General features: G+C 39.8%; 1 protein-coding gene across 1 annotated transcript in view; it reads right to left on the bottom strand.

The window, feature by feature from the left end:
- Positions 1–13,964, bottom strand: part of LOC128639163 (uncharacterized) — a 121,302-nt gene extending 107,338 nt beyond the window's left edge. The window contains exon 1 of the mRNA XM_053691377.1: positions 13,890–13,964. The gene's annotated coding sequence lies outside the window, so the exon portion shown is untranslated. The remainder of the gene's footprint in view (positions 1–13,889) is intronic.
- Positions 13,965–27,724: the final 13,760 nt, after the last annotated feature.

Genomic DNA, 27,724 nt, shown 5'->3' with positions numbered 1-27,724 from the left:
TCGCCATAGAACAAGCCACTGAGCTGTTGTTCGTTCCTGGTAGAGCGCTTCTCTCTTTGTATGCAAATTATTATGACCCTCGGGAAGTCTCCCTATGGGTGATGGGGGAAACCAGACGTGGACTCCTTGCCCAGTGTGCTTAGAGGAATGTGGCTGCACCTTACTGACGAGGCCCATAGGAGGCCGAAACGATCGTCTGGGGTTGTCATGTTCCTTGTTCAGAGGAGAATTGCCTGGTATTTCGGGGCTGGACTGACCTTACTTGGCAGGATCAGACTGATATACTTCAGGAAAGTTTTCTTCTGTGAAAAGCACACTGGTCTAAAAGAGGCTGCTTCCGGGTGGTAAATCGCCATAGAACAAGCCACTGAGCTGTTGTTCGTTCCTGGTAGAGCGCTTCTCTCTTTGTATGCAAATTATTATGACCCTGGGGAAGTCTCCCTATGGGTGATGGGGGAAACCAGACGTGGACTCCTTGCCCAGTGTGCTTAGAGGAATGTGGCTGCACCTTACTGACGAGGCCCATAGGAGGCCGAAACGATCGTCTGGGGTTGTCATGTTCCTTGTTCAGAGGAGAATTGCCTGGTATTTCGGGGCTGGACTGACCTTACTTGGCAGGATCAGACTGATATACTTCAGGAAAGTTTTCTTCTGTGAAAAGCACACTGGTCTAAAAGAGGCTGCTTCCGGGTGGTAAATCGCCATAGAACAAGCCACTGAGCTGTTGTTCGTTCCTGGTAGAGCGCTTCTCTCTTTGTATGCAAATTATTATGACCCTGGGGAAGTCTCCCTATGGGTGATGGGGGAAACCAGACGTGGACTCCTTGCCCAGTGTGCTTAGAGGAATGTGGCTGCACCTCACTGACGAGGCCCATAGGAGGCCGAAACGATCGTCTGGGGTTGTCATGTTCCTTGTTCAGAGGAGAATTGCCTGGTATTTCGGGGCTGGACTGACCTTACTTGGCAGGATCAGACTGATATACTTCAGGAAAGTTTTCTTCTGTGAAAAGCACACTGGTCTAAAAGAGGCTGCTTCCGGGTGGTAAATCGCCATAGAACAAGCCACTGAGCTGTTGTTCGTTCCTGGTAGAGCGCTTCTCTCTTTGTATGCAAATTATTATGACCCTGGGGAAGTCTCCCTATGGGTGATGGGGGAAACCAGACGTGGACTCCTTGCCCAGTGTGCTTAGAGGAATGTGGCTGCACCTTACTGACGAGGCCCATAGGAGGCCGAAACGATCGTCTGGGGTTGTCATGTTCCTTGTTCAGAGGAGAATTGCCTGGTATTTCGGGGCTGGACTGACCTTACTTGGCAGGATCAGACTGATATACTTCAGGAAAGTTTTCTTCTGTGAAAAGCACACTGGTCTAAAAGAGGCTGCTTCCGGGTGGTAAATCGCCATAGAACAAGCCACTGAGCTGTTGTTCGTTCCTGGTAGAGCGCTTCTCTCTTTGTATGCAAATTATTAGATTTTTTTAGTTAGGTTTTTTATTTTGTGGGTTTGGGGGGGGGGGTTGGGTTTTGTAATGATAGGGGGTGTTTGTTTTTATTTGTTTGCAAAAGAGCTGTTTAACTTTAAGGCACTGCCTTACAAAAGGCCCTTTTAAGGGCCCTTGGTAGTTTATTATAGATTAGTTTTTTTGGGGGGGGGGGGCGGGGGGTTTAATTTTAAACGGGGTATTAGAATAGTTTTTATTATTTTGGATATTTTCGATTGTTATTTTTTGTAATGGTAGTTATTTTCATTTTTTTGTAATTTTAGTGTTTATTATTTTTTGTAACTGTAGTTTTAATGTTAGGTTTTATTAGTGTAAGCTTAGGTTTTATTTTTATTTCACAGGTAAGTTTGTATTTATTTTTAAATAGGTAGTTAATAATTGTAACTTTAATTTAGGCCTATTTTAATTATGTTAAAGTTAGAGGGTGTTAGGTTTAGGGGTTAATATAGTTTAATTAAGGTTGTTGCGATGTGGGAGCCGGCGGTTAAGGGGTTAATAGGTTTAGTTAGTGTTGGCAATGTGGGTGTACGGCGGTTTAGTAAGTGTCGACGATGTTTGGGAACTGCGGTTTAGGGGTTAATAAGTTTAGTTAGTGTAGACTATGTTTGGGAACTGCGATTTAGGGGTTAATAGGTTTAGTTTGTGTCGGCGATGTTTCGGAACTGCAGTTTAGGGGTTAATAGGTTTAGTTAAGTTTTGGCGATGTTTGGGAACGATGGTTTAGGGGTTACTAAGTTTAGTTTGTGTTGGCGATGTTTGGGAACGGCAATTTAGGGGTTAATAGCTTTATTTAGTGATTTACTTATTGTCGGGGATGTCTGGGAACTGCAGTTTAGATTAGAGCAATGAAAAATTCTGAATATGAATAATGGATCCGAAAATTCGGAAACTGATTTATTGATTTCTTTCTAATGACACGATGAGTTCACGGATCATCTAATTACTATTGGGAATATCCCTCCTGCCCAGCATGAGGCGGCAAAGAGCACCACAACAAAGCTGTTAAATATCACCTCCCTTCCCTCCCACCCCAGTCATTCTCTTTGCCTATGTTAGAGCAAGGAAGTGGTAAAGTTAGGTGTTAGAAAAGATTCTTCAAGCACGATTTTATTTGTTTAATAATGATTTTATGTGTTTAATAATGCACTTTATTATACAAGGGACACTTAAACTCTCCTATACTGGAGAGGACTTAGAAGACAATTGATAGTAGCGGATACACTTAGCGCCTACTTAAACTAGACCCTGGCTCTGGTAAATAGACTCCTAGTTGTCTACTAAAAAATGCAGGGTAACAAAAGTGTAGAAAACCAAAGCGCCAATGAACAAGGCTAGGTCTGAATAATCTTGACGTGAAGGTTACAATAAATAGCAGGTAAATTAAAATTTAAATTTATATACATACATATAACAGATATCATGGATCCATGTACAATGCTTTAAAAATACAAATGACAGTGACAATACATCAATTAAAATTCATACACTAAATTCCACAATGTAAAAATATTCCATTAAATTAGTTAAAAATTGATTGATGAACTGCAATAATCTTATTGTAGGACAATGAATCAACTATTTGATGATATGATGCGAAAGGAAACGAAGTAGGAGCAATCTTGCTTCCTGCAACTATGTGTGTAACATAGAATGATTATATTGCATATATTACGCACCCAATATAGATCAATAATAATGCTGATGTGAATATCCCTATTGCAATATTCAGTGAGATGAAATAAATATGAAAAAATGCTGTGTGCTAACTATGTGTTTAACATAGACAGATCAAAATAAGTGTATCACCGTGTCAATTAAGATGTGTCAAAAAATAACGCTCAAATATATTAAATGATTAACATAGGATAAGGTGATAACTTAATTGTGTCAAAACAATCAATCCAAATGTAACAAAAAGTGCTCCAATGTGAATAAAAAAAACAATTGTGGTCAAATGAAGTGTTGAAGTGCTGGAATAATAAAATAAGCATTGAGTCCAAAAAATGCAAAGCCGCAAAACAAATAATCCTGCTAGTGTTCCAAATTGTGACAAAAAATACCTACAAAATCAGATAATGAATTACTGTCAAATATGAAAATAAAATAAATCCGTGAGTTCTAAGTGTAAAAGTTTTTCTTGAGGCTTTAAGTCGCCTGTGAATGTACTAAGTATAAACCTCCAGGTGCCAGCTTCCAAATAACAAAAGTGTTGGACTATCTTCTTGCTAGATAAACGTCCCCAAGATACTCCTGTTGTGAAAAAAGAAATACACAATAGTGCAGAGTGTTTTATCTCCAAATAAATGTAGGAATCGTACTCACCAGTCGGCGCGTTTCGGTCTTATCCAAGACCTTTATCAAGACCCTATTGGGAATATCACTCCTGCTCAGGAGGCAGCAAAGAGCACCACAACAAAGCTGTTAAATATCACCTCCCTTCCCTCCCACCCCAGTCATTCTCTTTGCCTATGTTAGAGCAAGGAAGTGGTAAAGTTAGGTGTTAGAAAAGATTCTTCAAGCAAGATTTTATTTCTTTAATAATGATTTTATGTGTTTAATAATGCACTTTATTATACAAGGGACACTTAAACTCTCCTATACTGGAGAGGACTTAGAAGACAGTTGTTTTATGCAGGCACTGGGAGGATGCAGTAAGCTATACAATGCTTAGGTGGTTCCACTATTCCCGGTGGTTAAACTTTAATACAAAATGCTGACCGGGAGATTATTGTTTGAAGGACACCCATGATGGGTAGAGCTATGTGGGGCGGTAAGCTGTATTGCGTGCCACTTTTACTTACTTCCCTGTGCGAAGGAAGTGGATAATCTGGATCTGTCTAGCAATGCATGAATTTCTGCAAGTATGCGTTCTTAGGATCGGAGAACGGCTCAATTTGTCTCCTGCTGAGTTCTGGATCATTTGTCTAGAGGGAATTTGCAAAGCTCCGGTGTAGCAGGTCAGGTAGGCACCTCTGCAAAGAAGCTGAGGTGTAGAGGTGTTCTGTTATCTTTATTTAGCAAATTTTCTTATTTTGCAAACTATAGTAAAAAAGTTACGGTTTAAAATTTAAAGGGACAGTAACATTTTTTCTATTTAAATTTTTTTGTTAAAAATTAAGGTTTTAAATTGATCCATTGTGTGTCAGAATGGACCAAGAGGCTTTGCAAAATGTCACTTGTTCTTTGTGTTTTGATGCCATTGTGGAACCACCAATCCCTTTCTGTTCCTCATGTATTGAGAAAACTTTAAGTTATAGGGATAGAATTTTTTCTGAGCCAACATTTTCCAAGGCGGATGCTGTTCAAGAGTCTAATGAAAATGTTCAATATATGCCGCAGCTTTCTCCTCATGTGTCCCAACTTGTATTGCCCAGTGCCCTGCATTTCCTCTCTAACTCCTCCTGGAGTTACGTTGCAAGACATCGCTTCTCTCATGTCCTCTGCGGTTTCTGATGCATTGTCTGCTTTTCCCATGCTGCAGGGAAAGCGCAAGAGGAAAAGTAAACATTCAGTAGGGGTTACGGACGCAGTTGTTGCTATTTCGCATGCCCCCTCCCAGAAGCCTTAGGAGGAGGATCTTTCGGTAGCATCTGAGGGGGAAATATCAGATTCTGACAGTGTAATTCCTCCTGCTGATTCTGAAGTTGTATCCTTCAGGTTTAAGCTAGAACACCTCTGTCTGCTACTTAAGGAGGTTTTAGTTACATTGGATGACAGTGACTCTATGGTTGTAGTTAATCCTAAGAAATCCAGTAAGCTAAACAAATATTTTGATGTTCCTTCCTCGGTAGAGGTTTTTCCAGTACCTGACCAAGCTTCTGAGATCATTGCTAAGGAATGGGAGAGACAGAGTATCCCTTTTTCTCTATCTCCAATATTTAAAAAGATGTTTCCCATAGCGGACTCTATCAAGGAGGCTTGGCAAACAGTACCCAAGGTGGAAGGAGCTATTTCCACTCTGGCCAAGAGAAATACTTTCCCTATAGAGGATAGTTGTGCTTTTAAAGATCCTATGGACAAAAAATTTGAGGGGTTACTAAAGAAGATGTATGTAAACCAAGGTTTACAATGGCAACCTGCTGTGTGCATTGCTACCATCACTAGTGTGACAGTATATTGGTTTGATGCGTTGTCTGATGCTATTAGGACAGACACTCCCTTTAATGAGATCCAGGATAGAATTAAAGTCCTTAAATTGGCTAATTCCTTTATTACTGATGCTTCCCTTCAGGTTATCAAACTGGGAGCAAAGATTTCAGGTTTTGCTATACTAGCATGCAGAGCTTTATTGTTAAAACCTTGGTCTGAGGATGTGTCATCTAAGTCTAAACTTTTAGCGATTCCTTACAAGGGAAGGACCTTGTTTGGACTGGGTTTGATGGAAATAATCTCTGATATTACAGGAGGAAAGGGTCATCTTCTCTCTCAGCATAAGAGAAACAAACAAAAGGGACATCAGAGTAATTTTCATTCCTTTCGAAATTTTAAAGGAAACTCTTCCGCTTCCTCTTCCAAGCAGGAACAGTCTAAACCTTCTTGGAGATCCATTCAGTTGTGGAACAAGGAAAAACAATCCAAAAAGCCTGCTATTTAATCAAAGACAGCATGAAGGGCCTGCCCCTGATCTGGGACTGGATCTTGTGGGGGGCAGGCTTTCCTTCTTCGCTCAGGCTTGGGTTCCAGATGTTCAGTGGACATAGTGTCCCAGGGATACAAACTAGAGTTCAAGAATTTTCCTCCCAGAGGCAGGTTTCTGCTTTCAAGATTATCTGTAGACCAGACAAAAAGAGAGGCATTCTTACACTGTGTACAGAACCTCTCCGACCTGGGAGTGATAGGTCCCGTTCTGATGCAGGATAGGGGTCTGGGATTTTATTCCAATCTATTTTTGGTTCCCAAAAAGGAGGGAACCTTCAGACCAATTTTAGATCTCAAGAGTCTAAACAAATTCCTCAGAGTACCGTCCTTCAAGATGGAAACTATTCGTTCCATTCTTCCTTTGGTCCAAAAGGGTCAATTTATGACAACGGGGGATTTAAAGGATGTGTACCTGCATGTTCCCATTCACAGGGATCATCACAAGTTTCTAAGATTTGCATTTCTAGACAAATACTTCTAATTTGTGGCTCTTCCTTTAGGCCTTGCCACAGCTCCCAGAATTTTCTCAGAGGTTCTGGGATCCCTGATGGTGGTGCTCCAATTACGGGGCATTGCAGTGGCGCCCTATCTGGATGACATCCTGGTCCAGGCACCATCCTTTCAACAAGCAAGATCCCACACGGAAATGTTATCTTTCCTGCGATCTCACGGATGGAAGGTAAATTTGGAAAAGAGCTCCTTAGTTCCAAATACAAGGGTAACTTTCTTGGGAACCATAATAGATTCCCTATCAATGAAGATTTTTCTGAAAGAAATCAGGAAAATCAAAGATTTTCGATTCTTGCCTAGTGCTTCAGTCCACTCCTTGGCCATCAGTGGCTCAGTGCAGGGAGGTAATCGGGCTGATGGTGGCAGCAATGGACATCATCCCGTTCTCTCGTTTCCACCTCAGACCTCTGCAGATAAACATGCTCAGTCAATGGAACGGAGATTATATGGATTTGTCTCCACGAATACAGCTGGAGCAGGAGACAAGGGATTCTCTTCTTTGGTGGTTGTTTAAGGATCATCTCTCCCAGGGAACCTGCTTTCGCAGACCCCCCTGGGTGATTGTGACAACAGATGCCAGCCTTTTATGATGGGGAGCAGTCTGGGGCTTCCTAAAGGCTCAGGGAACTTGAAATCAGTCAGAGTCTGGTCTGTCCATAAACATTCTGGAGTTGAGAGCAATCTTCAATGCTCTTTTGGCCTGGCCCCAGTTAGCCTCGGCCTGGATCATCAGGTTCCAGTCAGACAACATAACTTCAGTGGCTTACATCAATCATCAGGGAGGATCGCGGAGTTCCTTAGCCATGACACAGGTAGCCAAGATAATTCGGTGAGCGGAGACCCACAATTGCTGTCTGTTGGTGATCCACATCCCAGGGGTGGACAACTGGGAGGCGGACTTCCTGACCAGACAGGCCTTTCACCCGGGGGAGTGGGAACTCCATCCGGAGGTGTTTTCCAGCCTGATCCTAAAATGGGGTCAGCCAGAATTGGATCTCATGGCATCTTGGCAGAATGCCAAGCTTCTGAAGTATGGATCGAGGTCAAGGGACCCTCAGGCGGTACTTAAAGATGCCCCTGGCGGTACCTTGGATTTTCAGTCTTGCATACCTATTTCCTCCATTTGCTCTTCTTTCTCAGGTCATTGCTCGAATCAAGCAGGAGAGGGCATCAGTGATCCTGATTGCACCGGCTTGGCCTTGCAAGATTTGGTCTGCAGACCTGGTGGACATGTCATCTCTTCCACCTTGGAGACTTCCATTGAGGAAGGACCTTCTACTTCAAGTGCCCTTCCTTCATCCAAATCTAGTTTCTCTGAAGCTGACTGCTTGGAGATTGAACGCTTAATTTTATCCAAGCTGGGATTTTCAGATTCGGTCATAGGGACCATGATTCAGGCTCGTAAACCTGTGACTAGAAAGATTTACCACAGGATATGGCATAAATATCTATATTGGTGTGAATCCAAGGGCTACTCTTGGAGTAGAGTTAGGATTCCTAGAATTCTGTCATTTCTCCAAGAAGGTTTGGAGAAAGGATTATTGGCAAGTTCCCTAAAGGGTCAAATATCTTCTTTGTCTATTTTGTTACATAGACGTCTGGCAGGTGTTCCAGACGTGTAGTCGTTTTGTCAGGCCTTGGTCAGGACCAGGCCTATGTTCAAACCAGTTACTCCTTCATGGAGTCTTAATTTAGTTCTTAAGGGTCTTAAAGGGGCTCCGTTTAAGCCTGTGCATTCCTTAGATATTAAGTTGTTATCTTGGAAAGTTTTGTTTCTTGTTGCTATTTCATCTGCTTGTAGAGTGTCAGAGCTCTCGGCATTACAGTATGAGTCACCTTACCTTATTTTTTATTCAGATAAGGTAGTTTTACGTACTAAGTTAGGGTTTCTCCCTAAAGTAGTTTCTGTCCGGAACATTAATCAGGAGATTGTTGTTCCTTCCTTGTGTCCTAATCCTTCTTCTCAGAAGGAACGACTTCTGCAGAATTTAGATGTGGTACGTGCTCTAAAATTTTACTTACAGGTGACTAAGGATTTTCGTCAGTCTTCTGCTTTGTTTGTATTTTTCTCGGGAAAATGTAAGGGACAGAAAGCTACGGCTACTTCTCTTTCTTGTTTGGCTGAAGAGTATCATACGTTTTGCCTATGAAACTGTTGGACAGCATCCTCCAGAGAGAGTTACGGCTCATTCCACGAGGGCTGTTTCTTCCCCATGGGCATTCAAAAATGAAGCTTCTGTGGAACGGATTTGCAAGGCTGCAACTTGGTCCTCTCTTCACACTTTTTCAAAATTCAACAAATTTGACACTTTTGCCTCAGCTGAGGCCGCTTTTGGGAGAAAGGTTCTTCAATCAGTGGTGCCTTCTTTTTAGGTTCCCTGTCTTGTGCCTCCCTTATCATCTGTGTACTCTAGCTTGTGTATTGATTCCCAATAGTAATTAGATGATCCGTGGACTCATTGTGTCATTAGAAAGAAAATGTATCCTTACCTGATAAATTTATTTATTTTTTGACACGATGAGTCCACGGCCCGCCCTGTTCTTAAGACAGGTTGTTGGTATGTTATAAACTTCAGACACCTCTGCACCTTGTTGCTTCTTTTCTCTCCTTTACTTCAGTCGAATGACTGGGGTGGGAGGGAAGGGAGGTGATATTTAACAGCGTTTCTGTGGTGCTCTTTGCCGCCTCCTGCTTTGCAGGAGTGATATTCCCAATAGTATTTAGATGATCCATGGACTCATCATGTCAAGAAAGAAATACATTTATCAGGTAAGCATACATTTTTTCTGTTTCAGAATTTTTTGGGATTTTCCGATTCTGAAATTCGGATGCATTTGAATCTCCGAATTGGCCAAAATTCGTCCGGAAACTAAATTCGGCTGAAACGAAATGCACATGTCTAATTATGTGTGAGGAATTGGGGTTGACTAGTGATGTGACCGGGAGCGTAGGTTTTGGCGCATTCTTTAAGACCGAATGATGCGTGGCAGAGTGGCTGAATTCATGGAGGGAAGTTGCTTTAGTTGCGAACCTGGTAGTTTTGGAATGGTTTCCTGTACTAGTGGCTGTGTATGTGTGAGCCGATAATTTTATAAATAGGTCAATTTTGCTCCACACAGAGATGGTTGCGGCAGTTAACACCTTATCTGCCTCTTCCCCTCCTGTCATCAGATTATTAAGGGTGTTTGTGTTGCAGTGTCTGCGCTTAAATGTGATGGTAAGGGCAAAACATATCCCGGGAGTTAAAAACTCATTAGCCGATGCCCTTTCTCGATTGCAGTGGCAACGCTTTTGGGAGCTGGCACCTCAAGCAGACAGAGTGGGGAGAACCTTCCCGGCATGGTTGTGGAGCCTTGGCACAGAGGACTAGCAGATCTCGTGAGGTCCTCCTTAGTGTACAGTACCTGTTCCGCTTATGCAAATGTTTGGTCTGAATGGGAATCCTTACTTTTCAGCAGGGGCATTGCGGATGGCGATGAGGTGTGCCTGTGACTCTGGGAACAGCACAGCGTCCTGTGAGTGCCAGTGACATCCAGGGCTGAGCATGTTGCAGGGTCATGGGATGTGTACCCGGTCCAGTATGAGAGTGCAGTTCCCTTCCGTGTTTTGTATATGTCTAGGGTGATTACATATTCCTGTGCACCCTTCACTTGTTCCCAGTTTGTTTGGATTTGAAAGCTTGCATTGTGTGGCTGTTTTAGGGTCCCAGGTATTGGAAAGGACCTTGACGAGGTACCTGGGTTTGTCCCATTTGGCCAGATGCGGTAACTAACCTTTCCATTTTTGCTTTTAAATCTTAGCTGAGAGCTTGTAAGTGAGTGCTGGGTTTTCTCTGTGTGTTGTATTAATTTATTTTGTAATTATCCCTATGGTTCTTGCACCCAGACCTGATTGGGGTTAACTGCCTGTGACTCTGGGAACAGCACAACTTCCTGTGAGTGCCAGTGGCACCCAGGGCTGAGCATGCTGCAGGGTCATGGGATGTGTAGCCGGTCCAGTATGAGAGTGCAGTTCCCTTCCGTGTTTTGAGATATACAACACAGCAGTAACAGATTACTGGGTAATCACAGTAATAGTTATTAGACATGTGCGTTCCATTTCGGCCGAATTTTTGCCGATTAGGAGATTCAAATTCATCCAAATTTCCGAATCGGCACCATAACTAAAATCCTGAAAAATCCTGAAAATGAATAAATCAGTTTCCGAATTTTTGGATCCATTGTTCATATTCAGAATTTTTCATTGTTCTAATCTAAACCGCAGTTCCCCCGACATCGTCGAACCCAACTAAATCACTAAATAAAGCTATTAACCCATAAACCGCCATTCCCCGACATCGCCGACACCAACTAAATCACTAAATAAAGCTTTTAACCCCTAAACAACCATTCCCCGACATTACAGACACTAACTAAACCTATTAACCCCTAAACCGCCGCCCCCCACATCACAACAGCCTAAATTAAACTATTAACACCTAAACCTACCACCCTCTAACTTTAACATAATTAAAATAGACCTAAATTAAAGTTACAATTATTAATTAACTACCTATTTAAAAATAAATACAAACTTACCTGTGAAATAAAAATAAAACCTAAGCTTACACTAATAAAACCTAACATTACTAAAAAAAAAAAAAAAAAACCTAAGATTACAAAAAAATTATAACTACAATTACAAAAAATAAAAAACACTGAAATTACAAAAAATAAAAAAACTACCATTACAAAAAATAACAAAGAAAATTATCCGAAATAGTAAAAATGATTCCTATTCTAATATCCCGTTTTTTTAAAAAAAAAACAAAAAAAAAAACATCCCAAAATAAAAAACCCTAATCTACAATAAACTACCAAGGGCCCTTAAAAGGGCCTTTTTTAGGGCATTGCCCTAAAGTTAACAGCTCTTTTACAAACAAATAAAAACAAACACCCCCTAACATTACAAACCCCCACCCCCCTAAACCCACAAAATAAAAATAACCTAACTAAAAAAAAACTAATCTACCCATTGCCCTGAAAAGGGCATTTGTATAGGCATTGCCCTTAAAAGGGCATTCAGCTCTTTTACTGTCCTTAAAACGGCATTCAGCTCTTTTACTGTCCTTAAAACGGCATTCAGCTCTTTTTCGGCCATTAAATAAAAAGCCCTAATCTAAACCCCCCCCCCCCCAAAAAAAAATATATACCTAACACTAACCCCAAAATGAGTACTCACAGTTGCTGAAGTCCGGTGAAAGATCTTTATCCCAGGGGCGAAGCATCTTCATCCAGCCTGGATGATCCAGGCGGCTCCATCTGTATCCATTGCGGGACCGACATTTTCTATCTTCATCCCAGTGGAGGCGGAGCGGTCGGTGGAAGCGCGGAAGCGGAGGTCCATCAGTCCGACGTGGAGGGCCTCTTCATGCAATCGTCCGCCACACACTAAGGATTCAATGCAAGGTACCCCTTTTATATTGGGGTACCGTTGCATTCCTATTGGCTGAAAAATTGAAATCAGGCAATAGGAATGAGAGCTGCTTAAATTCTATTGGCTGTTCAAATCAGCCAATAGGATTTAAGCAGCTCTAATTCCTATTGGCTAATTTTCATTTTTCAGCCAATAGGAATGCAACAGTACCCCAATATAAAGTGGGTACCTTGCATTGACTCCTCACTGTGCGGCTGACGATCGCATGAAAAGGACCTCCACGCCGCACCAATGGACCCCTGCCTGGACCTCCCGCCTCCGCAGGGATGAAGAAGATGCCAGTCCCGCGATGGATGAAGATGCTTTGCCGCTGGGATGAAGTTCGCCGGACTTCAGCATCTGTAAGTAGCGATTTTGGGGTTAGTGTTAGGGTTTTTTGTTTTTTTTGGGGGGTGTTTTTTTTTTTTTTTAGATTAGAGCTTTTTTATTTTAATGGGCCGAAAAAGAGCTGAATGCCCTTTTAAAGGGCAATGCTCATACAAATGCCCTTTTAAGGGCAATGGGTAGATTAGTTTTTTTTAAGTTAGGTTTTTTATTTTGAGGGTTGGGGGGGGGGTGGGGTTTTGTAATGTTAGAGGGTGTTTGTTGTATTTTTTTTAGCCAAAGAGCTGTTAACTTTAGAGCAATGCCCTACAAAAGGCCCTTTTAAGGGCTATTGGTAGTTTATTATAGATTAGGTTTTTTTATTTTGGGGTGTTTTTTTGGGTTATTAGAATAGGAATCATTTTTATTATTTTGGATAATTTCGTATGTTATTTTTTGAAATGGGATTTTTTTTTATTTTTGGAGCATTTTAAAACCCCCCCCCCAAAAAAACGGGTATTAGAATAGGAATAATTTTATCTTTTTGTATAACTTCGTTTGTTATTTTTTGCAATGGTAGTTTTTTTATTTTTTGTAATTTTATTTATTTTTATTTCACAGGTAAGTTTGTATTACTTTTTAAATAGGTAGGAGTATTCAATACAGCAGTAACAGATGACTGGAAAATCACAGTAGTTGTAATCTAGCAACTGTCATACGTTAAAGGTACAGAGTATACAATAAAGCAGTAACAGATGGCTGGGTAATCACAGTAATAGATATCTAGTAACTGAGATATGTTACAGGTACAGAGTATACAATACAGCAGGAACAGATGACTGGGTAATCACAGGAGTAGTAGATATCTAGTAACTGAGATATGTTACAGGTACAGAGTATACAATACAGCAGGAACAGATGACTGGGTAATCACAGGAGTAGTAGATATCTAGTAACTGAGATATGTTAAAGGCACAGAGTATACAATACAGCAGTAACAGATGACTGGGTAATCACAGTAATAGTTATCTAGTAACTGAGATACGTTACAGATAAAGAGTATACAATAAAGCAGTAACAGATGACTGGGTAATCACAGTAATAGTTATCTAGTAACTGAGATACGTTACAGATAAAGAGTATACAATACAGCAGTAACGGATCACTGGGTAATCACAGTAATAGTTACCAGTAACTGAGATATGTTACAGGTACATAGTATACTATACATCAGTAACAGATGACTGGGTAATCACAGTAATAGTTATCAGTAACTGAAATATATTACAGGTACAGTGTATATAACTGTATATAATACAGTTGTAGCAAATCACTGGGTAATCACAGTAATAGGGTTCTGGTAAATGAGATATGTTGTTGAGTCAGGGTATCTGTCTCTATTAAGGAAGTTCTTCCCTGTCAGCCATCATGGTCCACTGAAACCTGATTAATTATCTCTCACCTGATCTATTTCAGCTTCTATATAGGAAGTGTTCCGGTCTAGGGTTAGTGTACCAGATTCGCTTACACATCACCGTGTCTTTTTCTGTGTATTGCAAGTCATTCCTGTCCTGCTTGTGTTCTACTGACCCCTAGTGCCCAGTTATATTTTGTTTTTTTTATTCCTCCAGTATTTATTCTTGTAACTGCTATCACATATACTCTGACCCTGCAACACATCTCATAATGTAATAATGCAATTATCGAATCAGGAGAATTATAGGATTATACATTCAGATCCCACTAAGAAAATACAAAATAACATTGTGAAAGTAGTGGAATTGGCTAAGGAAATGAGTATCATTACATCTCAACAGGCAAAATTTATGATTAATTTATACCCCATCATTCTGGTTTTTTATATTTCACCTAAAATACACAAAGATTTACAGATACCTCCTGGTCGCCCCATAGTGGCAGGAACAGATTCAGTATTCCAAACAATTGCGGTTGATTAATCTGATAAGGCCACTATTGGGTAGCATAAGATCATATCTTCAGGACACTACAGACTTTTTGAACAAAATTTCACATTTAAAGTTGCCCCTAATAGTATTCTTGTCACCATGGATATATACCTCCATTTCCAATGAGTTGGGCATAGAAGGTATCTTCTATTACATTGAAAAATAAAGATTGTATACACCTTCAGAAAGAAGACTCATTAATGATTTACTCAAGATCATTTTATATGACAGCTATTTTATGTTTTAGGACACCTTCAAAACATTTTAAAACCCCCCCCAAAAAAAACGGGTATTAGAATAGGAATAATTTTATCTTTTTGTATAACTTCGTTTGTTATTTTTTGCAATGGTAGTTTTTTTATTTTTTGTAATTTTATTTATTTTTATTTCACAGGTAAGTTTGTATTACTTTTTAAATAGGTAGGAGTATTCAATACAGCAGTAACAGATGACTGGAAAATCACAGTAGTTGTAATCTAGCAACTGTCATATGTTAAAGGTACAGAGTATACCATAAAGCAGTAACAGATGGCTGGGTAATCACAGTAATAGATATCTAGTAACTGAGATATGTTACAGGTACAGAGTATACAATACAGCAGGAACAGATGACTGGGTAATCACAGGAGTAGTAGATATCTAGTAACTGAGATATGTTACAGGTACAGAGTATACAATACAGCAGGAACAGATGACTGGGTAATCACAGGAGTAGTAGATATCTAGTAACTGAGATATGTTAAAGGCACAGAGTATACAATACAGCAGTAACAGATGACTGGGTAATCACAGTAATAGTTATCTAGTAACTGAGATACGTTACAGATAAAGAGTATACAATAAAGCAGTAACAGATGACTGGGTAATCACAGTAATAGTTATCTAGTAACTGAGATACGTTACAGATAAAGAGTATACAATACAGCAGTAACGGATCACTGGGTAATCACAGTAATAGTTACCAGTAACTGAGATATGTTACAGGTACATAGTATACTATACATCAGTAACAGATGACTGGGTAATCACAGTAATAGTTATCAGTAACGGAAATATATTACAGGTACAGTGTATATAACTGTATATAATACAGTTGTAGCAAATCACTGGGTAATCACAGTAATAGGGTTCTGGTAAATGAGATATGTTGTTGAGTCAGGGTATCTGTCTCTATTAAGGAAGTTCTTCCCTGTCAGCCATCATGGTCCACTGAAACCTGATTAATTATCTCTCACCTGATCTATTTCAGCTTCTATATAGGAAGTGTTCCGGTCTAGGGTTAGTGTACCAGATTCGCTTACACATCACTGTGTCTTTTTCTGTGTATTGCAAGTCATTCCTGTCCTGCTTGTGTTCTACTGACCCCTAGTGCCCAGTTATATTTTGTTTTTTTTATTCCTCCAGTATTTATTCTTGTAACTGCTATCACATATACTCTGACCCTGCAACACATCTCATAATGTAATAATGCAATTATCGAATCAGGAGAATTATAGGATTATACATTCAGATCCCACTAAGAAAATACAAAATAACATTGTGAAAGTAGTGGAATTGGCTAAGGAAATGAGTATCATTACATCTCAACAGGCAAAATTTATGATTAATTTATACCCCATCATTCTGGTTTTTTATATTTCACCTAAAATACACAAAGATTTACAGATACCTCCTGGTCGCCCCATAGTGGCAGGAACAGATTCAGTATTCCAAACAATTGCGGTTGATTAATCTGATAAGGCCACTATTGGGTAGCATAAGATCATATCTTCAGGACACTACAGACTTTTTGAACAAAATTTCACATTTAAAGTTGCCCCTAATAGTATTCTTGTCACCATGGATATATACCTCCATTTCCAATGAGTTGGGCATAGAAGGTATCTTCTATTACATTGAAAAATAAAGATTGTTTACACCTTCAGAAAGAAGACTCATTAATGATTTACTCAAGATCATTTTATATGACAGCTATTTTATGTTTTAGGACACCTTCAATGTCCAAGTCAAGGGCACAGCAATGGTCTCAAATATTGCTCCTACATATGCAAACTTATTTGTAGGCCAATTTGAGGAACTATACATATATGGAGAAGACATGTTTAAGAACAATATAGCATGCTGGTATTGCTATATAGATGATAGCATTATTTGTATGGACAGGTGATGTAGAATCTCTAGAAAGCCTTATGAAAACTTTGAATACTAAAACTTATCTAAATTCCATTATGCAGAGTAGTATAACCAATATAAGTTTTCTGGATACAATAATCTATATTAATGGAGATACATTAAGTTGTGATATCTTCAGTAAAGCAATTGATCATAGTAATCTTCTCCCAGCGATGATCAAAAGTCTGCCATATAGCCAACTACTTCGAACTAAAAGGATTGTGTCTGATCCTTTAAAATTACAACTTAGGCTTGATTAAATGGCTAATAAGTTAAGGACTAGGGGTTACCCAGATAATATTGTACAAGACAACCTATAAAGAGTAAATGAAATAGATAGACAAAGCCTGCTATCCTCTAAGAATAAAGCAAATAAACACTTCTCTGTTCCTTTGGTAACACAATATAGCTTTCATAGTAGGAAACTGAGAACTATGATAACAAAGCACTGGCACCTATTAAAAGAGAAACCTCAATTGGCAGATACATTTAAAGACTCTCCATTTTTTCTTATAAAAGGAATAGGAACCTCATAGATGAACTTGTTAGGGCTGATTTGGGGACTGCAAATACAGCCTATCTTCTTCAGAAAAAAAGGTTGCTTTCCATGTCATAACTGTGCACAACACAATTCCCTCATTAAGGGTGACAGTGTGACACATCCTTATACTGGATGCAAAATTGGAATTAGAGATACATATACATGTAATTCTAGTTATGTCATATACATTATTAAATGTCCTAGTGGGTTAGCCTACGTGGGTGAGACCACCCAGAATGTGCATGACAGGATCAGACAGCATAAGGCGGCTGTAGGTAAATTGGATATAGATGCAACAGTAGCATACCACTTTACAGTAAAGTCACATAATAAAAGTCAATTAAGGTTCCAAATAGTGGATGATGTTTCTTCCCTTGAAAAGAGGGGGGATAGACAGAAGCTTTTATTTAAAAGGAGGCACAATGGATTAGGAAACTGGATACCCTATCCCCTAAGGGTTTGAATAGGGATATACCATGAGGTCACTTTGTGTAATGTATATTGCATATTGAAATGATGGATTAATTTCAAGATTAGTATCTCTACTTTAGAGGACTTATTATATTAATGGAGCTAATATGCTGTACAGGTTTCATGCGCATTAATATATGTAGATTTACAAATATACCATGCATAGTCTGGCACCCCTATGTATATTATCTATCTATGCTAAATGACAATGTTCTGACTAAAGAAAGCCATTAGTATATTTACCCTGTGTATATATGTATATATTATGAATGTTTAAGATGTTAATAAGCTGCAGTCAAAAACGATTTGCATGTTTCGTTATAATTTTTTTTATAATTGCACAATTCCACCTTTAAGTTATAGGGGCGGTGAGAATGCCGTTCACATGTATGATATATGTGTAAAAATTAACCAATGAGAACACTGTTAAGGCCTATTTGAAGAGGTGGATTTGTGTATGACGTATACTCCTTGATAAAGGGCAGAGTCCAGAAACGTGCATCTGAATTGTTTATCAAGGCCGTCTAATCACTACAGTACCCATTTGTTGCACACTTGCCGGGACGCTACTTGGATCCATACGGCCGAACCTTATTGAGCAGATTGTTGGCATGTTTGCGGTTTGAGAACCATGGAGCTATCCTGATGCAAAGGACGACTCTGTTGCATGTGATGAGCACACAGTGCTGAAGGTGTCTCGTTTACATGGCTATGATCACCTGTTGGTACATGGTACATGGCTATGATCACCTGTTACAATGGGCTAAGACGCTGATGAGAGGCGTTTAAATTTAGCATAGACTGAACAGAGTGATATTCCATACTATGGGACTAACATATGCATGCTAAAAAATAAGGGTTCAGGAGGAGAGGAACTTTGTACAGTGTAATATTGCATTAACAAGCTAACACTAGAAATAACAGATGGTACTTGTAGATACTAACTTTGCTTGCTGACTCTTTCTAAAATGGTTAATCTAACATACTACCCTCATCTTTGGGATTATAAAATAAAACCGGATTTGGGAGTACTCATGCCTCTTGAGACTTTTACAACTGAGATGACGGCCTGAGTTTGTTTCCCCTAGGGACGCTTGGGGTGAAATTTATTTTGCGTGTATGTATGATTGATGCATGTTGTGAATAAGAGGAGTTTAGGTTGTGATATTTCTATTTCTTTTGTATAGTGAAAAAAAGTACATTTAAATACTATTACGGTGCGCTGAGTACTATTGTTTTTGTCTCATATTGTGTTTATCTAATATCTAGTCATCCGCTGTATCTACTGCTGTATAGTATACCCTGACGCTGCAACATATCTCATTTACCCTACACGTATTACTGTGATTATGCATTCATTTGCTACTACTCTTTTATATACCCTGATGCTGCAACACTAAGCTTACAAAGAGTAACAAACGAAATTATCAAAAATAAAAACAATTACACCTAATCTAATAGCCCTATAAAAATAAAAGAGCCCCCCCCAAAATAAAAACACCCCCTAACCTATAATAAACTACCTATAGCCCTTTAAAGGGCCTTTTGTAGGCCATTACCCTAAGTTAAACAGCTCTTTTACCTGTAAAAAAATACAAAGTCCCCCCCAAAAGTAAAACCCACCACCCAACCAACCCCCCAAAATAAAAAAAACCTAACTCTAAAAAATCCTAAACTACCCATTGCCCCTAAAGGGGCATTTGTATGGGTATTGCCCTTAAAAGGGCATTCAGCTCTTTTTCACTGCCCTTAAAATGGCATTCAGCTCTTTTCCAAGTGCCCATCCCTAATCTAACCCCCCCCCCCCCCCCAAAACACCCCAAAAAAATAAAAAAAAGCCTAACACTAACCCCAAAATATCTACTCTGGGTTTCAGAACCCAGAGTAGATATGGCCATCCATCTTCATCCAGGCGGCGAGAAGTCTTCATCCAGGCGGCGAGAAGTCTTCATCCAGGCGGCGACACCTTCATCCATCTCGGGGACATCTTCTACCTTCATCCCGGCGGCGTGGAGCTATCCTGGAAGTGAATCCCATCCTGTGCAGAGCATCCTCTTTATACGGTCACCGCCGTACACTGAAGTTGAATGCAAGGTAGCCGTTTCAAAATGGCGTACCTTGCATTCTTATTGGCTGATTTGATTCTTCAAATTCAAATCAGCCAATAGGATGAGAGCTTCTGAAATCCTATTGGCTGTTCAAAACAGCCAATAGGATGAGAGCTACTGAAATCCTATTGGCTGTTCAAATCAGCCAATAGGATTTCATTTTTTTTCTAACACTCTCTCCCCATTGATGTCTATGAGGGAAAGTGTGCACGAGCACGTCAAATCAGCCCTTGAATTTTGTGCGGTAGGGAGCTTAATGCCACCATATCGCACGCACAAGGAGGTTTTTCAGTAACTCGTAATGCAGCGCTATGGAGAGTGAAATAACGCAACCTTTTTGGCGTTAGTTTTGCACCCTGTTTAGCGCAAAACTCATAATCTAGGTGTTTGTGTTTAGTCATCTGCTACTTCTGTATTGTATACTCTGAACCTGCAACATATCTCATATTGTGTTTATCTAGTCATCTGCTGTATCTACTGCTGTATAGTATACCCTGACGCTGCAACATATCTCATTTACCCTACACGTATTACTGTGATTATGCAGTTATTTGCTACTACTCTTTTATATACCCTGATGCTGCAACATATCTCATATTGTGTTTAGTCATCTGCTACTGCTGTATTGTATATTTTGACCCTGCAACATATCTCATATTGTGTTTATCTAGTCATTGGCTGTATCTACTGCTGCATAGTATACCCTGACGCTGCAACATATCTCATTTACCCGAAACGTATTACTGTGATTATCCAGTCATTTGCTACAACTGTATTATATACCCTGACGCTGTAACATATCTCATATACGGCTAGAGTACAAGTGTTGCAGTACGGCTTTTAACGCTGAAAAATTGCCATTCCAGCGTAATGGCCAGGAAAGTATATTACGAGTCGTGTCGGTATAGCTATACCACAAGCATTTTAGCCTGTAACGCAACGTCCATTCCGCACTCAAAAAATTACGTTTTTGTGTGGAAATTTTATAGCGCCGGTATTACAGGTTGTGTGTTCAGGCTAAAATGTTTGTGTTACAGCCTATACCAACACGAGCCATACCGCCATCTGAGACCAGTAGTTATGGATTTTGTGTAACAATAATATTTCACAAAACTCATAAATAAAGTGTTACAAAGTACACTAACACCCATAAACTAGCTATTAACCCCTAAACCACCACCCTCCCGCATCGCAAACACTATTTAAAACTTATTAACCCCTAATCTGCCACCCACATCGCGACTATTAAATAAAGTTATTAACCCCTAATCTGCCGCCCACCCACATCCCCAACACTATTTAAAACTTATTAACCCCTAATCTGCCACCCACATTGCGACTATTAAATAAAGTTATTAACCCCTAATCTGCCGCCCACCCACATCCCCAACACTATTTAAATATATTAACCCCTAAACCGCCATTCCCCGACATTGCCGACACTAATAAAAGTTATTTACCCCTAATCTGCCGCTTCCCGACATCGCCGACACCTAAATAAACCTATTAACCCCTAAACCGCCGCCCCCATCGCCAACACTATAATAAAGTGTTAACCCCTAAACCTCCAGCTCCCCACATCGTAACTACTCCACATCGCAAAACGCTAAATTAAACTATTAACCCCTAAACCGAACACCCCCCTAGCTTTAAATTTAAATTACAATATAACTATCTTTAAATAAATAAAAACTAACCTGTGAAATAAAAATAAACATAACATTCAACTATAAATTAAACTAACATTACTATTCTTATAAAATAAAAAATACTACCAATTAAAAACCTAAATTGCAAATTTAAACAAGCCTAACACTACGAAAAAAAATACAAAATCTAAAATTACAAAAAATAATAAACACTAAGCTTACAAAAAATAATAAACGAAATTATCAAAAATAAAAACAATTACACCTAATCTAATAGCCCTATAAAAATAAGAGCCCCCACAAAATAAAAACTCCCCCTAACCTATAATAAACTACCAATAGCCCTTAAAAGGGCCTTTTTGTAGGCCATTGCCCTAAGTTAAACAGCTCTTTTACCTGTAAAAAAAATACAAAGTCCCCCCAAAAGTAAAACCCACCACCCAACCAACCCCCCAAAATAAAAAAACCTCACTCTAAAAAATCCCAAACTAACCATTGCCCCTAAAGGGGCATTTGTATGGGTATTGCCCTTAAAAGGGCATTCAGCTCTTTTTCACTGCCCTTAAAATGGCATTCAGCTCTTTTCCAAGTGCCCATCCCTAATCTAAAAACCCCCCAAAAACACCCCAAAAAATAAAAAAAACACTAACCCCAAAATATCTATTCTCGGCTCCTGAAGTCCGGACATCCATCTTCATCCAGGTGGCGATAAGTCTTCATCCAAGCGGCGACACCTTCATCCATCTCGGGGACGTCCAATACCTTAATCCCGGTGGCGTGGAGCTATCCTGGAAGTGGATCCCATCCTGTGCAGAGCATCCTCTTTATACAGTCACCGCCGTACACTGAAGTTGAATGCAAGGTAGCCGTTTCAAAATGGTGTACCTTGCATTCCTATTGGCTGATTTGATTCTTCAAATTCAAATCGGCCAATAGGATGAGAGCTTCTGAAATCCTATTGGCTGTTCAAAACAGCCAATAGGATGAGAGCTACTGAAATCCTATTGGCTGTTCAAATCAGCCAATAGGATTTCAGTTTTTTTCTAACACTCTCTCCCCATTGATGTCTATGGAGGAAATTGTGCACAAGCACGTCAAATCAGCCCTTGAATTTTGTGCGGTAGGGAGCTTAACACCACCATATTGCACGCACAAGGAGGCTTTTCAGTAACTCGTAATGGCAGCGCTATGGAGAGTGAAATAACGCAACCTTTTTGGCGTTAGTTTTGCACACTGTTTAGTGCAAAACTCGTAATCTAGGTATTTGTGTTTAGTCATCTGCTACTGCTGTATTGTATACTCTGAACCTGCAACATATCTCATATTGTGTTTAGCCATCTGCTACAGCTGTATTGTATACCCTGACCCTGCAACATATCTCATATTGTGTTTATCTAGTCATCTGCTGTATCTACTGCTGTATCTACTGCTGTATAGTATACCCTGACGCTGCAACATATCTCATTTACCAGACACATATTACTGTGATAAATCCAGTCATTTGATACAACTGTCGGGTAAATTAGATATGTTGCAGCATCAGGGTATACTATAGAGCAGTAGATACAGCAGATGACTAGATAAACACAATATGAGATATGTTGCAGGGTCAGCGTATATATGTAGCAAGTTACAAGAATAAATGCTAGAGCAATAAAAAACTAAATAAATCTGGGCACTAGGGGTCAGTAGAACACAGGCAGGACAGGAATGACTTGCAATACACAGAAACAGACACAGAATGATGTGTAAACTAATCTGGTGCTCTGACCCTAGACCTGAACACTTCCTATATAGAAGCTGAAATAGATCAGGTGGGAGCTAATTAATCAGTTTCCAGCAGAAGATAATGACAAAATCTTGCACTCACTCAAGAAAGGAGAGATGGGGAAGGAGAGAAAACAGGAGACAGTACATGATGACCCGGAATCGGTCTTGGTAAAATTAGAAAATGGAATCCAATAGCTTTTAGGCTCACCACCTTCTGAAAAACACATGAACATAGTCAATCTCTCTTCCTTTCCTTTAAATCTAGAACACATTAATGTGTTAGAGAAAGGTCTAAGCTTGTCCAACAAATAGTCTGGATCCTTTTGAGGTAACTAAAGATCTTCACCTTTTCGCATGTAAGCTGGCATTAAAGAAAATGATAACACCTAGAACAACAATTTATTTGAGCTGTAGGGAAGCTAGAGAGGCATTAGACCCATTGGAAACACTTATGAATGACCAAAGTAATGATACAATCAAAATACACCCAAAAACTGATTTTAAGAAAAAATCTGTATGTATGCCTTCCTTTTCAGCCATTCCAAATATTTCAGTATTCGTGCAAAATGTATCACAGGAGATTGCTCAAATACAAATGACGGGGTTATTAATGATAATTTGTCACTTAGGGAGCGTCAAGCTCTTTGTAATTTAATGAATCATAAAGAATTAGTCATAAAGCCAGCCGACAAGGGTGGGAAAAAGAGTATTATGTTAAAGAAGCAGTATGACAGTTATAAGATATTGAACCAGTGACCTGTGAGGATTTCTTAAAATCTCATATTCAAATGTTGTTTTTGTTAAATGACGCCAAAAGGAGAACTTGATTTCTGGACAAGAATTCAATTTTGTTTGAAATGCAAAACTAAAGACTCCAGTCTTTTACTGGATTCCAAAATTGCATAAATCTATCCAAAAAAAACCAACCCAGGGCGCCCAATAATTTCAGGAATAGGAGGCCAAACAAAAGGAATCAGTAGATAGATTGATTATTTTTTGTAACAGAATTGACAACATTTCTACAGGACTCTACAGATGTCATTAAAAACTGGATGGAATCAATGTCTCTGAGAAGACCCTTTTGGTCTCCATAGATGTTGAATCCCTCTACTCATCAATCCTTCATACTTTAGGAATAAGAGCAAGTGAAAGCTTATTATGCACTAGAGGCTGGGGATATGATAGACATACCACGTTTGGGACTAATCTTCTAGAATTTGTACTAGGTAATAACATTTTTATGTTTGATGGCAAATTTTTTCAACAAACAAGTGGAAAAGCCATGGGAGCCACATCTGCCCCCACCTATGCATATTACATTTAGGGTTTTGGGAAAACCAGGTGGTCTTTGGTAAATATGCAAATTGGGTGTGGCCCTTTTGATCCACTATGTAGATTACATTTTGATCTTGTGGGTAGGGCATGAAGAGGAACTTTCACAGTTTGTTTCTTTGTTGAACCATAATGATTTTAACATATTTCTAACATGTAATAGTGATTATAACAGTATTAGTTTCCTTGACTTACTAATTAGCAAAAGGAACAATATAATAAGCACTTAGGTTTTTCAAAAATAAACTGTATCAAATAGTCTACTTTTAAGTTCTAGCCATCATCCAGAAAATCTAAAACGTGGGATACCCTATGGACAATTTTTGAAATTACGTAGGATATGTTCTGATTAGTCTACTTTTAATAATCAGGCAAAAGAAATGGCTTAAAGATTTCGAGACTGAAGGTACTCAAAAAGATTAAGAGAGCGTTATTTAAGGCAAAAATGCTAGAAAGACAAAGCTTATTGTACAATACTAAAACAAAACCAGACAAAGATAACAAGATCATATTCATCACTAAATATATTTACCATTGGGGAAAAATGAAAAAGATCCTGAATAACAACTGGAATTTGCTGACTAATGATCCTAGCTTACATGACTATGTTGGAGACTACCCACAGATGACGGCATGCAGAACAAGTAATTTGAAAGTTCTATTAGTCAAGAGTGAATTCAACTATGACCCACCTTGTAATTAGAGAAACATGCACAAAAAATAGTGGGATGGTCCCCATGAATTCACTGTGTATGTTGTAAGTTTGTCAAAAGAGCAAAAACTTTTTGGACAACTACTGGAAAGGTATGTAAGATCCAATCATTTATTAATTGTTGTTCTACATTTATTTGCTGTATTGTTCTTGCCCATGTTTTTATGTGGGTAAAACCTATAGAGAATGTAGGTCACCGATTACCGAACATCGTGATGATATTAAGGATCTAAACATAGATAGCCCCATAGCTATCTTTGATGAACACAATTTGGTGACTTTATTAGCCTGTAGCTAGACACTTTAGACAATGCACATGGTTCTAAAGTAGATGATTTGCACTTTATTGGTATTGAATTAGTTAAACCTAGCAGACAAGGTTGTACAATTCTGTTATAGTAAGAAATTGATGGATTCATAAGAAGAAAAAAACACTTTCACCAGTTAGTCTTAATGAAAAATTGGAGTTTGCTTCGTTTTTAGCCTAATCTTGTTAAATATGTCTACCTTTTGAATATGTATATAATATGATACGGAGTCTCAGTGATATGGCACTTAGTTTAGATTAATATTGAAATGACTATAAATAATGAGTGTGATTTGTAAGCCTATTAGTTTATTATGTTTCAAAATAAATGATTGCACTAGAACTAATATAATTAAATAAAATATTATTTGTTGATATTTATGAAAAAGTTTTTTTTTCTTTTTGAATATCTTTGCTTAGAGCTTTGGTTGTGAATCTACCAAGTATGGCCAATTTTTGTTGCCAATATCTGTCAATGTCACTTATATAATGTTTGACAACTTGAAGCCGTAGTCCAGCTTAATTGGATCATAACTTCTATGTATCACGGACATTAAGAAGAATCTACCTTAAAGAAATGATGTAAATCATAACATGTGAGATTGGAGACCAATAAGAGAATCCGTAACGATGATGACGCTATCACCTGGAATGAAGCTCCTGGCTGCCTATGTGGAGGAGCGAAACGCGCAAAAGGACACGTTGGTGATTTGCAGCGATTCCTGATGGGAAACCCCCATAGACTCATGTACCAGTAAAATGATTGCATTCTGAGCATCTCTGCAGTTTGGATGAGTAGTCCCTAATAGAACACAGACATTTGATGCTGACGGTGATGGTGGAGTCAGAGGACGCTCCTGCGGTGGTCTGCCTGTAGATATGGACTGTAAATGCTCTCTGTGACGGATACCCCGGCTACCCCAACTGGTAGCTCCGCCAAATGGGTCCTGCTTCCTCCCTGCCAACTGCAGCTATGTAGCTGGCAAGTGACCACAGCCTGTAGCCACCTCTGATGCCCGACAGCACCAGTACTCAGGGTCCCACCCTGTGGCAGACTCCGGCTACCCAGACTAGGTAGCTCTGCCAAAGGGTCCTTCCTCTGCCTTGAATAGGCTTCTATGTAGCCCAGGAAAGTGATTTTAGCAGGAGCCCACCCAAATAACTACACATACTAGCATTCAGGTGAAACAGGAACTGATTTTATTGAAAACACACACTCCTTTTATACACAAAGCTCATTTTGATAAGATACTCGACAATCCCACAATTTTCACGCCATTCCTGCCCCTCCAGACCGACAGGCACCTCCATAGCAGCCACAGTCCCACAGAATCCCAGGACACAGGGGTGGTGGTTTCGGAGTGATCCCAGGGGCACTTCCAGGGTGTTTTAAAGCCCTCGGTCCCCAGATGCCACAGTCCAAAAATTAGCATGATTTGTCACTGGGGACCGGAGATACAGCACGTTGAAGTTATGGGGGTAGGGGTGTCAAAAAAAAAAACAGTTTCCAAAAGAGCTCCCCTCCGGTAATTCCCCCACCTCTTGTCCTCCCTAGGGGCTACTAATCCCAAAAAGAGCAGAGCTCTGGGGCACATGGTTGCAGGTGCGACCAGGGGTAAAGTTAACAAGTGTCCTGCTGTTCTGTGGCCACCCGGGAGTTCCAGGAGCCCGTCCCGCCTGAGAGGGGTTAGGCGGGTGTCCATTGTGCGGTGGCCGACTGGGAGTTCTTGGAGCCCGGCCAGCCTTTGAGGGTTTTCCCGGTCATACATTAGCTCTTCTCTTAACAAGTTTAGAACACAAAACAAGCAAACAAAAGCTTCCAGAGATTGTGGTTGCTCTGAGGAACCCAAAACCACTGAGAAACAACAGGTGTGAGGTTGTAGGGGGGTAGGGGTTTTACCCTCGAAGCCCGGTATCTGTGACAACTCCCCCCTTCCAGTTTGGCAGACCCTGCTAGATCCTTAACGTGACAGTCTGGGGCTGTCCAACGGTGGCCCTCCACTTCTCGGATGATGGAGAAGGTTATCCCATCTCCCCTGTGCTTGAGGTACCCTGGGGGGGTTTCTGCAGGCATTTATTCCCTGCAGAGCACAGGATATCCCCTGCAGGGCTCGGATAGTCAGACGATGCAAAGTACCAAACAAGTTTGCCAAGGCCAGATCCCAAACAGTTGCTCTCCCACAAGTTCCAGTGTCTTTAAGTTCCATGGCCATACTGCCTCCCTCTGTGACACTCTGTTGAGTACCGGCTGACCCACCCTCAAACAAA

Source organism: Bombina bombina, chromosome 8, assembly GCF_027579735.1.
Source record: "Bombina bombina isolate aBomBom1 chromosome 8, aBomBom1.pri, whole genome shotgun sequence".
Lineage (NCBI taxonomy): Eukaryota > Metazoa > Chordata > Amphibia > Anura > Bombinatoridae > Bombina > Bombina bombina.
Note: the sequence above shows the minus strand (reverse complement) of the source record. Positions and strands in the feature narration are given on the sequence as shown.